The sequence below is a fragment of the Lactuca sativa genome, chromosome 9, assembly GCF_002870075.4.
Source record: "Lactuca sativa cultivar Salinas chromosome 9, Lsat_Salinas_v11, whole genome shotgun sequence".
In the NCBI taxonomy this organism is placed as follows: Eukaryota; Viridiplantae; Streptophyta; class Magnoliopsida; order Asterales; family Asteraceae; genus Lactuca; species Lactuca sativa.
Window position 1 is genome coordinate 53,273,401 of NC_056631.2, and position 16,728 is coordinate 53,290,128.

Sequence of the window (16,728 nt, forward strand, 5' to 3'; positions counted from 1 at the left end):
CAGTCAATCCGTAGGCTCGTAGCGCGATCCAAATAGGTTGTGAGCCTTGCGAGGAGGTCCAGTCAGGCTGAAGGCTTATATATGCATGTTGTTATCTATTCGGTTATATGTGGTATTTTGGGGGAAACTCACTAAGCTTTAGCTTACAGTTTGATTTTGTGGTTTAAGGTACATCTAAGGATAGGGGCAAGGCGAAGGCGTAATTGTTCACATCATCTTGGGATTTATGTTGAGAGATGTTTGTGGATACTCTTATTTGATAACTATGTTTTTTGGATACTCTGATTTGATAATTATGTTTTTGGAAGCATTGTTTTGAATGGCTTATGGAGTATGTAATGGTTTTGAAAAAAAAAATTACTATGATTTTTGGGTTGTTACAGTGTGTTTCTTATTAAGTTATTATGTTAGATTAGTATTTGGTTGTTCATTTCATTCTAGTCAACGTAAAATACTAATTATTAATTAATTTAGAGGCATATATAATTCGTATAAATTTAACATATGAAAAGTAACCCGAAAATGGCTCGTCGACTCTTCGACAGAAATCGACCCATGAACCTGTGAACCTATAAATTTAAACGGGTTATGTGGGTTGGGTTGGGTTGATATTTTCCAACCCACCAATCCATAACTCGCCAACCTAACAACCCATATATTATATGGGTTTGATTAAGTCAATGTATTCTAAGTCATCAACTCGTGACCCGTCAATTAACCTGAACTCAACCCAATTGTCAGGCCTAAGATTTATATTCCAAGGTACACTTTCTACCATTGATTTATGCTTCATACTTTACAAACTATCCTACATCTCAATTCTCTTTGCTAAATCAATTTTCAAAAATTGTATATATATATATATATATATATATATATATATATATATATATATATATATATATATATATATATATATATATATATATATAAATTCTTAAACTTTTTAGAGAATGTTTTGTAATTTTGTGTGGATTTCATGAAATAGTTGGGTCAAATTCATGTTTAGAGCATGTTGTATTTGTATATGGATCTTAATATGTAGTTGGGCCAATTTTATGTAGACGTTACGTGTAAATCTCACTTACGGTGCTAGTTGAGTTTCAATTTTTCAATTTCTTTTTTAAATTATCAAATAAAGATTACTAATAACCAATAATATATATATATATATATATATATATATATATATATATATATATATATATATATATATATATATATATATATATATATATATATATATATATATATATATAAAGGACTTTTTAAAAGATTCTTAAATATTATTTTGATACATAATATCATATATAATAGTTGAAAAAGTAACCCACCCTATTAAAAATTTAAAACCCAAAACTTAACCAACACATGCAGTATCCATTTCCATAGTCAAAAAGCATGTTGCAGCTCACACTCAACTAATGAACTCCTCCTATATATACTCACGCCGGAGCCTCCATAATGGCACGCCGCCCCCACCATGTCTTCCTCCTCCACTCCTCCCACAACCACCGCTCCAATGGTGTTGCTACTACTTTTATTGATAACGATCACATACCTTCCATCTCCCATCATTAATGCCCAAGCCAACTCCCCACTAAGTCCTACAATCGCAGAATGTGGGCCTCGTATCCTTCCCCTCGCCCTGTGTGCACCATTCGTTCAAGGAGTATCCAATACCCCGACACAATTATGTTGCGATAATCTGATGCATGTCAATGAACAGCAGCCTCGTTGCCTGTGCCTCTTGCTCAACAACTCTGGTTTGAGCTCGAGCTTCCCCATTAACTCGACACTTGCCAAGCAACTTCCACTTATGTGTAGTGTCAATTTCGACATTAGTTCTTGTTCAGGTTAGGTTTATAAATTCTCGTCATAATTAATCTTGATATATATAACTATAATTAAGTTCCTAATCGGCTAACATTTGTGGTTTTATGAAGGATCTCCTTTGTCATCGGTGTCACCTACGCCACAAGTTTCACTAGGGTCGATCACCAATTCTACTGTTGCTGGTAAGGACCGAATTACATAACTGCGTTTAATTTGATATGCATTAGAATGAGGCGAGGACTCGAATGGATATCAATAGGACAAAATACGTATTTTTCATCCTTCCTAATGCAAAAGACTTAAATGTATTCATCATTCTCATCATAAATAAATAATCTCGGGAAGTTTGTATAGTTTGGTCTAGTGCAGTCTTGTCACACGTGTAACAAATGCAAATGTAGTTGCAAATATTTGATATGACTTTGGATGTTGATGCTATGCTGCGTATTAATTTTTTTGTGGCAGCTTCCCCAATGGCGACAGTCACTCCGAAGTCGCCACTGATGGGAATAGGTTATCATCCGAATAACGCAATAAAGGTGCGGGGATCGTTGCAGTTATGGATGATGGTGGTGTTGACTATCTTGACTTGCATATGGACTAGCACGCTATATTGATTATTGAACACGTCGGATGAGTAGCTCGGATCTGGTAGTTGCGTGTTGTTGCATTAGGTCGTTAGGTTGATAGTTAGTGAATAAATTTAAGCAATATTTAACGGTTGAGATGATTTAATGTGATGTATTTTTTGTAATATTGATGATTGGTATGTCTAGCAACCACTATTTTCGGTTAAGGTTTACTCCATTTGATGATCTCAAATTGAGGAATCGAGTTTATTAATTAAGCGCAGTTGTGGATTTAAGGGGTAAAAGTGGTATTTTGTCCTAAAGTCAAAGTACAAACTGTATCTACGACAGGGGATATATTTGACAAAAACTAATAATTAAAACAAACATCATGGTCTTAACATGTAGGGTAATTGTTGTTAAAGTAAAAGGTGATGAGAGGAGGGAAGCGTTAATCAGCTATTTTCCCGTAAACAATATCTCTTATTTATTATCAATGGATAGAATAATTAATTACAGGGAAAAGGACCGGGCATAACAATCGGGCTGGTATAAACGATACAAAATACAAGGCCTTAAGACATAGTAAGAGCCCCTGTTTGAAGACGAGTATTCTTTCGGACATTCAATTGGACAGAAAATCGAGAAACAATGTTGATGGAAAGCCCTTTGTGAAGATATCAACATATCGGAAGAAAAATGATACATGTAGTATGTGTACTTGACCCGAGGCAACCTTGTTGCAAACAAATAAAATGTCGATTTCAATATGTTTGGTCAGTTGTTGTTGAACCGAGTTGTTGGACAAGCAAATTGCACTAAAGGTATCACAATAAACAATAGTTACATTATCTGGCCATCGATAAAATTCATATAGAAGATCTTTGAAGCTAACAAGTTTGTGCAACTACATTAGTTACGCTCCGTTATTTGGATTTGGCACCAGCAAATAGTATCATGATGTTTAGAGAACTTAGAAAGAAGATTTTGCTCAAGAAAGACACAATAATCGGATCTGGAGTGACATGTCTTGGGCCATCCAACCCAATCTGCATTGGAGGGTCCGATAACCATGCTCGAAAACGATGCATATAAATGTAAGCCATGAGAGATGGTGCCACAAATGTAGCATATAATTCTTTTTAGGGCCATGAAATTTGGTTCCCGATGAGGGGGTCATGCATATATAAGCAAAATGTTTACACAACATACGTGATATCTGCTAAAATTAAGATGTTGTAAAGCTCCCAAAGGACTCTTATAGAAAGTCAAATATGGTATTGGTTGTCCAGTATCACCGAGTTTGCCTAAGGTATCACCTAGGGTCCAAGTCAGCTTACAATTTGTCATACTTTCTCGTTCCAAAATTTCCAAATTATACTTTTTTGGGATAAAACATCTCACGAGGATCACATGTAACAACAATATCGTGAAAATAATTGAGGTCCTCGAGGTTGGTCATGGAAAACTCATAACCCGAGATGGTGGTAATATGGCATAAAAGCTCAAGCGAGGAAGCATTCAAGACTATGTCGTCCACATTCAAAAGTAAATACGAAACGGGTCGTCCTTGTTGATGAATAAATAATAAGGAATCACATCCGCTGTGAATAAAACTGAGGTGTGCTACGAACTCGGAAACACGATGAAACCATGCATTTGGTGCCTATGGCCATATAATGATCGTTGTAAAAGACAAACATGGTTAGGAAATATAGAGTCCCTAAAACCAGTTGGTTGTTGCATGTAGACTGTCTATCGAAAGTGGTCGTCCAAAACACATTTTTCACTTCAAGTTTCCTAATTAGCCAATTATGAGACATAGTGAGGCTAAGAATGGTACAAATAATAGCACGTTTGACAACAACACTTAAGGTCTCGTCGTAGTTGATATTAGGTCTTTGACTGCGACCACTAACAACAAATATATATTTGTACGTAGGTAAGAGGTAAGCGCACTTGACACAATAGGGTGCAGATGATGTTGTTGATAGTAAGGGGCGTGCGTTTGGACTTCCCATTTTGTTGGGAAGTGTATGGACATGGAAAACAACTATTAATTTTGTTTGAATCGAAAAGGTTGTAGAAAATGAGAGTTATTGAATACTCCACCATTATCACGCTGGAAAGATTGAATGTTGGAATGAAATTGATTTCTAACATAAGCACTAATATGGAGAAATTTAAAAAAGTCATCAGATTTTGATCTTAACAAGTAAACCCAAACAAAATACGAATAATGATCCAAGAGACATAATATTTAGTGTCACTAACACCCAAAATAAAATATGTACATACATCATAATGAACTAATTGAAAAGGAACATATGGAACAAGAAGATAAGGTAAAAGGCAATCGAATGTGTTTGCCTAATAACAAGCATGGCATAAAGTTCAATTATAGTATCTATTGTTATTTACAAGCTCACTGTGATACTAAATGTAGACCTAGGCATTATAGAATCATTAGGAAACAAAAATATAATATGTACCCAATCATTATGCTTGAGTGCATAAGAGATCCAAGTATGTATCTGGTTTGCATCTTGTCAAACCCCATATGGAAGCCATAACCTCTTTATATCTAATGCCTCCCTAAACTTGAGAATCCCTTCAACAAAATTTTCAATTGAACCCGCATTAGGTTGACCGTAAGTCCGTAACCATTAAACCTTTGTAGTAGATAATAATGCATCATCAAGGTCTGTGTTTTGAAGGTATGTCCAGAACTTCTTCCATCTTGTTGATAGTTTTGACATCCTTACAACTTATTTAGTAGGCAAGGGTGATCAAATGTGATGCAAATGGAAATCATGAAGATAACTTACATGATTAAACATATCAACTATATCTTCAACTCAAGGCATCTATCAACATTCATGTTATTCTTTACTTCATTGAATTCCTAATTACAGTTTGCAAGAGCAATGCTAAGATTAAGTTTCTCCAAAGTGAATAAAAAAATAAATCTTTACATACACATGCAACAACCATATTCTTTACCTTTATTGAGGCTCATTGTGTTATTTAAAAGGATTAAAATTATTAGTAACATTAAATTTTATTTAATTTGACTGGAAGCATCTTTCAGTTATCACTGATCATTATTGGATTTTCTATATAAAACGTTTCCAAATATACCCATTCTTTAGGGTTCAAAACTATAAAATCAATAGTTAAGATATCTATGCTCCAATCTTCTAATTCATTAAAATTAAATTTTCTCTAAATTTTTATTCTTAGCACTTTCTTCAACAATATGTGATAAAGATTATACATAATCTTCTCATTATTGCAATATTCTCACAAACTCATCTATTTTCCTATCATAGTCATTTCAATTCCTAATTTTTGGATATCTTGTTATGATGTCATACAAAGTTGTTGGGTAATCAACGATTGTGAGAAAAGTATCCACAATATATGGAATAACTCATTTATCAAGTTTCGTCACTAATTCTATTGGTCGAGATGATGATCCAACAAAATTTACTCTTGGTATTGACTTTGATTCATGGGTTGCTTATTTATGAATGGGTTTCATTTCTGTGCTTTCAAAAAATTTTGTTTTAGAATATTGTGTAGGTAGTTTAGGTTGGTTGGTTGGTTTCTCATAAGCGGTTTTATTTTAGGTTTATCTAATTGGATTGATTGTTGTTTTGGTTAAAGTTGAGTTTTGTTTTGATCTAGATTTTCAATATGACTTTGACGTAATTTAAGATTAACACATGGTGGTCCCATTTCATGTACACTATTCACCTTAAGAAGAGTTATGTCAGACATGTTTGTTTGCTTCAAATCTTTAACAAAATTGATAGGAGTTCGTGTTCTCTAAAGTGAAACTCAAATATGTATGTTCTTATTAAATTGATTTCATATTGTTTTAATAATTTCAAATGTAGTTATTGAAGTTCATACTTCATTGCATTTTTGTTTATATATGGCTTCTTCCATACCAACTTCAAACTCTTTTGTAGCTATTTCAGTATCATGAAAAAAAATTCATATTGGATCATGGAGATTCATCATTTGATTTTAATTTTTTCTTACCTTTTTTCCTTCTAAGAATTCCACCATCATCTTCTTCGCCCTCGTTGTAACATCCCCCTCTGGCACGTATCACAATATTGTCCGTTTTGGGCCACTCAACACGAGGACTTCCCAGGGGTCACCCATCCTGGTACTACTCCCGCCCAAGCACGCTTAACTGCAGAGTTCTTATGGGATCTGCTGCCCTCACGACTTTAAAAGTCGTTGTGATAGAGAATGTATCCACACCCCTTATAAGGAATGTTTAGTTCTCCTTCCCAGCCGATGTGGGATCAGATCTAACCTACTTTCACCCCCCCCCCCCCCATTATAGGGTTCGACGTCCCCGTCGAACACATCGACCCGTGCCCTAGCTCTGATACCATTTGTAACATCCCCCTCCAACACGTATCACAATATTGTCCGCTTTGGGCCACTCGACACGAGGACTTCCCAGGGGGTCACCTATCCTGGTACTACTCCCGCCCGAGCACGCTTAACTGCAAAGTTCTTATGGGATCTGCTGCCCTCACGGCTTTAAAACGAGTTGTGATAGGGAAGGTATCCACACCCCTTATAAGGAATGATTAGTTCTACTTCCCAGCCGATGTGGGATCAGATCTAACCCACTTTGTTTAGGGTTTAAGGTTTAGGGTTTAGGGGTGTCGGGATGGCTTCGGGGGTTTACACGCAGAGCTTCGGCACAAAAACGAGGAGAAATGAGCAAATAAGCCCGGAACCCTCGCATCCTATTTATAGGAGGCTGGAGCCTCGGAGTACGCGGGGCGTACGCCTGTATGTGGGGCGTACTGGTCCGAAATCGTCATTGCGTTCGTCATCCGAAGAACTCGAGTGCGAAGGTCGTCATGCTTCGTTGTACGCGGGGCGTACTCCGGATATGCCCGGTGACTCCCCCTTCGGATAATACCGGGTTTTATAATTAAATTTAAATATTAATTATTTAATAAACTTCGGAAATTCATATCTTCTTCATACGAAATCCGTTTTCGACGTTCTTTATATCCACGCGTAGGTGAGACTACGCTATACAACTTTCGTTTAGACTTCGTCGGCTAATTTTGACTTTATTTTTATTATTTATTTTTAGTAGGCCCGGACAGGAAAACTTCGTTATAAATTCATAACTTCTTCGTTTGACGTCCGTTCTCGCCTAACTTTTCATCGCTTCGATACCAACAACAAGATCTTCGATTCTCATTTAGATTGTTTCGGCTAAAAACCGCTCGATCTCAAATCGAGTATTTCGGGCTGCATACCGCTAAGTCGAAACTTAGAAAAATCATAACTTCCTCATACGAAGTCAGATTTGGGCGTTTTTTTTATGCACGCTCATGGTTTAACGTATTATACGACTTTTGTTTAGATTGCTAAGGCTAAATATCACTCTAATGTAAATTCATTTTTTACGTCGCGCTTTGTCGTGCCGATTTTGTCGCGAAACTTCGACAGGTCATAACTTCTTCGTTATAACTCGGATTTCGGCGTTCTTTATATGTACGGAATCCTTGTAACATATACTACAACTTAGTTAAGATTATTCATTCTAAATAATCTTTCATCGAAAATTCATTTTTGACGCCTATCGTCTCTAAATTGACTAACCCTGATCTACGGGCGTTACAATTATCTCCCCCTTAGGATGATTACGTCCCAGAATCATCAACGAAAATAGAACTTGTACAATGATTCCATACGCTATCTCTTCATCCTAGGTAATAATCGTAAATTCTATGTTTCCTCGAAAGAGTATTTAACTCTATGGCTTTCTTGACCGCAGACGATGCCCAATCTTGCATCTGCTTATCGTACTATGTTGTACTTTCAATCGTAACCCTCGAGTTACCAAATAAGTCGTTATTATGGACTCCTTCTTCTTCTCAGGATAAATACTTTCCTTTATCTATTGTAACAAACTGATGGGTCGTGCTCTACTGACCTCTCATTGAATGATGCAATGCTTAGACTCAGGTCTCTTAGAGTTAAATTCCAAAATGGAATATACCTTCCTTCATATTATAATGTGATATAATCACATTTCAGCATGTAGCATTTCTACCTACAAACTTCTTTTAACAACGAGCGCGACACTATCAATCGCATTAACTTCAACCTTCTGACTTAAGTCAGATGTTACATCTAACTTGGTCCTCTAGACCACGTAACATACCCCTCGTAGTCGAACTCAAATTTAAACATGACCACTAGGGTCGGAACAAGAACCATCTTACTAGTCATTACCACCCGCGTACTCCGAGGCTCCAACCTCCTATAAATAGGATGCGAGGGTTTCGGGCTTATTTGCTCATTTCTCCTCGTTTTTGTGCCAAAGCTCTGTGTATAAACCCCCGAAGCCATCCCGACACCCCGTATCTCATATTCAAGTTAAGAAGGAAGTTTTACGCTCTCGAGATCCCGTGAAGTGCGATTCCCGAGCCGAAGCTCTGCCCGCGAGAAGTCCGGTTTTTGTGGAGATCTTCCAGATCTACCGAAGAATACTACTTCTGCAAGTCGTAGTGCTGTCCGATCATCTTCTGATCAAGTGAGTGTATAGTCACTTTCATCTTACACATAGATATGAAGCATTTTATAAAATACGTGCTATGTGTATATATAAAGTTGTTTATATCTGTGAGTGTATACTACCTTTCATAAACACGATAATAATACAAGTATGGTTTGAGTGTATTAAGTATATTGTGGTTTATACGTGTGAGTGTGTAGTTATTTTCTTCTAACACATTAATATGAAGTATTTGTTATAAAATACGTGCTATGTGTTTATATATTGTTGTTTATTTGAGATGAGTATGGAATGAATGTTTTATATAGTTTTTAAATGAGTTAAACTGTATATGTATTTTATATCTATAAATATGTTGTGTAGAACATGGGTAGATGAGATAGTTGGTATGTGATAAAATGATGAGGTATGAAAGATGATTAAGAATGATATTGGTAGATGCACCAATTAAAGAATGTCATAAAACTAGCAGATGCGCTTGAGAATAATATTGGTAGATGCACCAAGTAGTGAATGTCGTGATCTTGGCAGATGCGCCAAATAGAGATTGTCATAACAATAGTAGATGCGCTTATAGGATAATCTTGGCAGATGCGCTTATAAGATAATGTCGGCAGATGCGCCTAAAAGAGAATGTCATAAACCTGGCAGTCGCGCCTCATAGTGTATGACGTAATCCTGGCAGAGGCGCTTAAAGGATAATGTTGGCAGATGCGCCTTATGTAGCAATGGAAGTTTGTGCTAATTCCTTAGGTCAATCCTTAGGAATGAATGAATGACGGGTAGTTGAATTCCTAGGGTAAAATCCTAAGAAAGATAATAGGGATGAGTAATTGAGTTGATTGTTTGATGGTTGAATATAATAATTATATTATTGTGGGTTGAAAACCCTATATGCTCACCAAGCTCCCAAGCCTGACCCACTCAGTTTTCTTTGCATTACAGGTAATGGCACATGGGTATAAGTTGGTGGACTTGACGAGAGATTTTGGATTATAGGCCAGTAGTTATGAATAACTGTTGTAAGGTCTATTTTGTTCTGTTTATGCTTTTGGTCTATATTGAACATGACATCCCGAGATTTTGTTATATAATGAAAATACATTTCTTTAAGGAAATGCTTTGATAATTTTTATCATATTTTGTTTTGGGAACAAATTCCGCAACTGTTTTCTTTAAAAGATTACTCTGATTTTATAAAACAAAGCATAAACAAATCGGTCTTTTCTGGCCATGAAAATGGGGATGTCACAGCTGGTATCAGAGCTAGGGCACGAGTCGATGTGTTCGACGGGGACGTCGAACCCTATAATGGGGGGTGAAAGTGGGTTAGATCTGATCCCACATCGGCTGGGAAGGAGAACTAAACATTCCTTATAAGGGGTGTGGATACCTTCTCTATCACAACGCGTTTTAAAGCCGTGAGGGCAGCAGATCCCATAAGAACTCTGCAGTTAAGCGTTCTTGGGCGGGAGTAGTACCAGAATGGGTGACCCCCTGGGAAGTCCTCGTGCCGAGTGGCCCAAAGCGGACAATATTGTGATACGTGCCAGAGGGGGATGTTACAAATGGTATCAGAGCCAGGGCACGGGTCGATGTGTTCGACGGGGACGTCGAACCCTATAATGGGGGGGGTGAAAGTGGGTTAGATCTGATCCCACATCGGCTGGGAAGGAGAACTAAGCATTCCTTATAAGGGGTGTGGATACCTTCCCTATCACAACGCGTTTTAAAGCCGTGAGGGCAGCAGATCCCATAAGAACTCTGCAGTTAAGTGTGCTCGGGCGGGAGTAGTACCAGGATGGGTGACCCCCTGGGAAGTCCTCGTGCCGAGTGGCCCAAAGCGGACAATATTGTGATACGTGTTGGAGGGGGATGTTACACTCGTCTATTGTATTAACATGATTAAGTGTGTTGGATGGTTTTAAATTCTAGTTCGGTCCTAGGTCTTTTTGATTCTTTGTCATCTTTTGATGTCTAACCTTTTTCCTTTTCTTCTTCGAATGCATATTTTGTTCTCCCCTCTAAAGTATTCAACATTTTCTTCAATAAAAATAATCTAACATATGACTGACAATTATCACCGAGTCATCATACAAATACAGACATGACTGACAATTATCACAAAGATAATCATCATGCTATAAGATAACTATTGGGCCGACATTGATGCCTTCGACCCACATCTAATGCGAAGTAAGACTCACCTCCTATGAGTATCAAATCGCACTCGGCAGATGACCCGTGAACTCCTCTCCCTATCACACAAGCAAAAAACACTAATTAGAAGTTAGGTCACAATCTAACTCAAGATCCAAAATCCTAGTCTTTGACATAAGGAAAAAGGCTCCTTTACCTTTGCCTTATTGAGTCTCCTTCTCTCCAAGGCCCAAAACCACAAAACCCAAAAAGGCATCCAAGCCCACCATAAGGCCCGATGGACTTAATGTTGCGATTTATTGACCTTATTTTTACGGAAGTTTCAACAACATTGTCTTGCAATAAAGAAATATTCAACATGTTTCTGTCATAATCTTTAACTGACTGCTAAAGTATCCTTTCAAACATAGGCGAGTTTAGTATATAGGAAGGTGGGTCCTTTGACTCACCTAAATTTCAACATGGTAGAAATTATATACCTAAAAAAATATGACATATCTTAAAATAATTGAAGGACCTACCTTGTGTTTGAAAAAAAAAACATGTATTAGCTAAACGAAGAAATGATATGTTTGAAAATTCCCTTAATTCAAAAGCATATCTTTACCACATGTAGTTAGTCCCACATCAACCAACTAAATGAAATAAGTGAAAGAGAATGTCTTATAAATAGCGAGATGAAAGAAAACTTTGTTGTACCTTTGTGCTTGGAGGCTATGACTCGGATATTATAAATTCAATTTAGCATTTCTATATATATATATATATATATATATATATATATATTGATTTTTTGAAAGGTCTAAGCAGTATGTTAAATAGGTTTTTTGGCAAGTCAGTTGGTTCCTAATGGTTTGCTAACAAGTGGTTTTTTGAGAAAAAAAACGGGTAACTTGATCAGTTCCAATTCAACCGGTCAAGCTGGCCGATATGGTATGTTTTTCAAAACCAAGCTTGTATTGGCCCAGTTGAACCTATTTAGGGAACCATGTCATTTTGTAGTCTAGACTCGCTACTTCTTTCATATCCAACATTCGACTTGATGTTTGGGATAATTGATTGTACTTCAACAAAACCTGATGCATATAACCAAGTGAACCAATTATTTCCATTTTCTATTAGAGTAAATTATATAAATGATCGTTGTAATTTGACGCAATCTTATAACATCCCAAATTTCAACCCAAAATTTTTCATTTAAAAATAAAATCATTTGTTCCAATTACAACTTCAAAGATCTAAATAAAACCATTTGATTCAAAACGTTTATCAAAGTATAGACATAAGAGTTATTAAGTGCAAAAATCTCTAAGATACCGTATACATTGTGAATGTTATGATCCAACCATAATCTTACAATCAATTTTGTTGATACAGTCCAGTTGTAGTCTTTCCTATCATGATTCAACCATGCTCTTCCATGCAAGTCACTGAGACAAACAAGTGTTGTGATCCAACCACAATTTTTCATACAAGTGTTGTGATCCAACAATATTCTTTCATACAAGTGTTGTGATCCAACCATGGTCTTTCATACAGGTGTTGTGATCCAACCATGGTCTTTCATGCAAGAGTCACAAAGACAATCTAGCAACCTACATAGTATAATGAGAAGACTCACCTAAACTACTCAACATCAGCTCAAAAGCTACCTTAGGTACAAAATAGTTAAGCAGTGTTACCTAATGCCAACCCAAGATCATTCCTTATCTAAATACTCAATTCTACCCAAGTCTGACCAAAAGCCAAACTGGTAAAAAAGTCAACGGTCAGCCACCGCGTTGTGGCAGCCACACGACAAAACAAACATGTGACCACTCATCCACCATGTTGTGGTCAGCGACCCACCGCGCTGCAATGTCTCGTATCAATATCTTTTTCCATAAATTAGTTAATCCTTTAAGTCAAGAGCCGTAAATCTCATATCTAATTCTTTTAAGTGACTTAAAGGATAAAGTTTCCAACTTTATACATTCCCGTGGTTTAAACAACCAAGATCTAGACTTTAAGTCTCAAAGAGACCATGAGTGCATCTTTCTCAACTTAACCCATTAATTCCAAGTCTCCAACCTTCACATCTGAATAAAATGATGTTTAGATGGATAAAGTTGGAAACTTTATCCATAATAATACCTCAAACTTTCAAGATTTAAACTTTAATACACCAAAATGACCTAAATGACCAAAATAACTCGCATGGCTTAAAGGGAATGCAAAATATTATAACTTTCCTAGTCTATGAGGTCCAAGAAGCATTCCAAACTTATCAAAAGGTGTTAGATTCCTCTCAACTCCAAGATCACCCACCAAATGGACCAAAAGTGACAAAACCACAAATTACAAGATCTGAAGAGCTAAAGAGCAAGATATGAACTTTATACTCACAAAAATCCACAAATGGAGTGAATTTACTGATCCAAACTTAAAGCAACATTCATTACAACAAAAAGAACTTTCTTGATCTTCAATCTACATCAAATCACCACCAAAAGTGGTTCAAATATAAAGGATGAGCTTAATCTATGAAGGGAGGCTAAGGTTTGCTAAAAATAGGGTTTCTTAGTGCAATGGAGGCTTCAAAATAACCTAAAACAAGGGTTTGAAGCCTTTAAATACGAGACAAACCCTAATTTAATGGGCTTGGGCTGCATAGTGCATCGTGCCGTGGGGACGGGGTTTTTTCCCAAAATCCATTTAAGCTTCAAATAACAATAACTTCTTCGTTTCAACTCCGTTTTCAGTGATATTTATATGCACACGAAGGTATTGACAAGTCTCACACTTCTATCTAATTAATTATGACTTAAAACATACCAAAATAAATTATTAATTCATGCAAAAGTCAAGAATATCACTTTTCCCCATATTACCCTTTTGCTCCAAAGTACAAATCAAGGGCTTAACTCACTTAACCAACATTATTAATGTCTGATAAGGTCTAAAATTTAGTCCATTGAATCCCAACGCCTTTGCATGATCGAGTTACGGTCCAAAATCCCAAAATAAGAAACATCCAAAACTAGATGTTACAAATTTGTATGGTTGGTTACTAACTTTTTTTCAACTTGGAAGATCCATATGGGTTGGTTTTCTTGCGTCTTTAAAAAATACTATTTTTCACTTCGTGGTATTTTTTTATCTTTATTTTTATTACTATTCGATTAAATTATATGAATGGTCTCTGTTGGGGTAATTTTCACGTTTGGTCCCTAATTATTTTTTTCTATTTGGACAATCCCCAAGGCATGTTTTTTATTACATCTTTTTGGTCGCTATGAGATGTGGAAGACTATTTTCCATTAATAATTTCTTTTTAATTTTATATTATTAGTTTATCATGTTTAACTTCAAAGAAAAAGGAAAAACGAAATAAATACCACCCATCAAAGTCGTTCTCCCCTGTCTTCTAAACTTCTCTCATACCTACACCTTTACCTCTAGAATCTCCATCACCCCCCCCCCCCCTCAATATACTGACGCTTTCTCCAACCATCTCCATCACAAATAGTATGATTAGTTCTATAGAAATTGGTGGCAGAGTGCATTCCAGACAATATTGGTGGTTTCAATGGTTCTATAAAAACCGACGGTTTGTTCCAGACAACAGTGAATCATCACATCCCCCTTCTCTCTCTCTCTCTCTCTCTCTCTCTCTCTCTATCTATCTATCTATCTATCTCTCTCCCCCTCCCTTTCTCTTACTCTCTCATAGTTAAAAATATTTACACATCAAATTTTGGTTTTGGTTTTAGCCAATAGTTCTGCAAAAATTAGTGGCGGCCTGGATTGGTTTTGCCCGGAAAAGTGATGGAGTTTGTAAAAACTAAGTATGAAGATGTTGGAGCTTCAACCAGATGTTCATGTTTTCAAAAGAATTTGTAGCTCTTGTATTATTGAATATGAAGTTGAAAAAAAAAGTTTAGATTAATGATTTACTTCTTGGTTTGAAGATGATGAACCTTAACTTAATCTTGGTTTGTGTGTTTTTTGTCGATTAGCCTTAAAGTAATGTGGGTTTGCTTGTTTCTTGTCAATAGATGTTCATGTAGTGAATCATTGTTATTTGGTTTAGTTTTTTATTTGTTTTAATTTTGTATCTATATACAATACTCACAAATCTATAGCTCACCATCTTCATCATTTTTACCATATAAGGGAAGATTTCATGATGACTTGGGGGAAGATCATGATAAAAGGTTTAAAGAATGAAGGTTTGTTATGATAAAAATAATTATTGGTGGTTGTGGGATAACGAATGATCTTCATATATGGTAATTGGTGGTCGTGGTAATGGTTGAACTGATGGTGAGATGGGTTTAGAAGGAAGGGTTAACCGAACGGTGATGGCGCCGAAGATGATGGGATTGATCGATGTTGGAGATCGAGGAGGAACGGATAAGTGGGAGTGGATGGGGAGCATGGTGGGACTATGTTATTATATATATATATATATATATATATATATATATATATATATATATATATATATATATATATATATATATATATATAACATATTGTTGGGTTTTCTATGTATCTATACACACGATGAAGACAACAAAAACAAAACAAAATACATGTGTGTACATGCAATCTAGGATCTAGGTTTTAATAGTTATAACAAGTAGCAACCTACTTTAAGATTGAACTAAAGAAGGATAAAATACTAACCTCATCTTGCTTTGATTGAGACCTTATAACTGCCACATCTCGCAATGGATGAAGGACCTAATAGAGAATCCCTATAATGTAGTTGTAACATCACAAAAATCATGACCAACAATTTCTTTTTAAAACATTAATAAAACCATAAGTATTAAGTCATTTCAACCATAACTAAAGGATTATATAACACAACAGAGTATCATTTTAAAACACACTCACCTCCCTACCAGGCACATACAAATATCACAGAGACAACATGTATAATCTAACATACAACATAAGAATCTTCCTCAGGATTGCCCCAACATCGGACCCCCGGCCCGGAGACATATTATAATCTAACATACTATGGGCTTACCCCGACATCGGACCCCCAGTCCTAAACATATCATACCTACTCATGCAAGAATCACAAAGACCTCTAGCATTCTAACCTTCCTCAAGCCTCACCCGACATCAGGTCGAAACCCGAAACATAAACAATGAGTGCCTAGGGCTAACCACCGGGTCTTCCTACTATACATAAACATAAACATAATGGCTCGACATTGGTGCCCTAGACCCATACAAGTAGTGAGGAGACTCACCTTGCACTACTAAAGACTAGCTGAACACTTCTGACTGCTATCAGGCGACTCCTGAACTGCTGATCCTTCGGCTCCCCGAACTATTAATACCCAAAATAACACTTAGACCACAATACCCTCAAAAGTCAAACCAGGTCAAGCTTGGTCAAAGTCAACTGTCAGAGTCAACGCTCCAAGTTGACTTCAACTCGCCGATTTGACTCATCAACACGTCGAGTCCCACATTTCACATGTTACTTCTGGACTTCGATCCTACTCGTCGAGTTCTCCTTGAACTCGTCGAGTACGCCTTCAACACGTTGGGACCCTTCTTCATCTGAATCGCCGAGTTCTCCTTTGA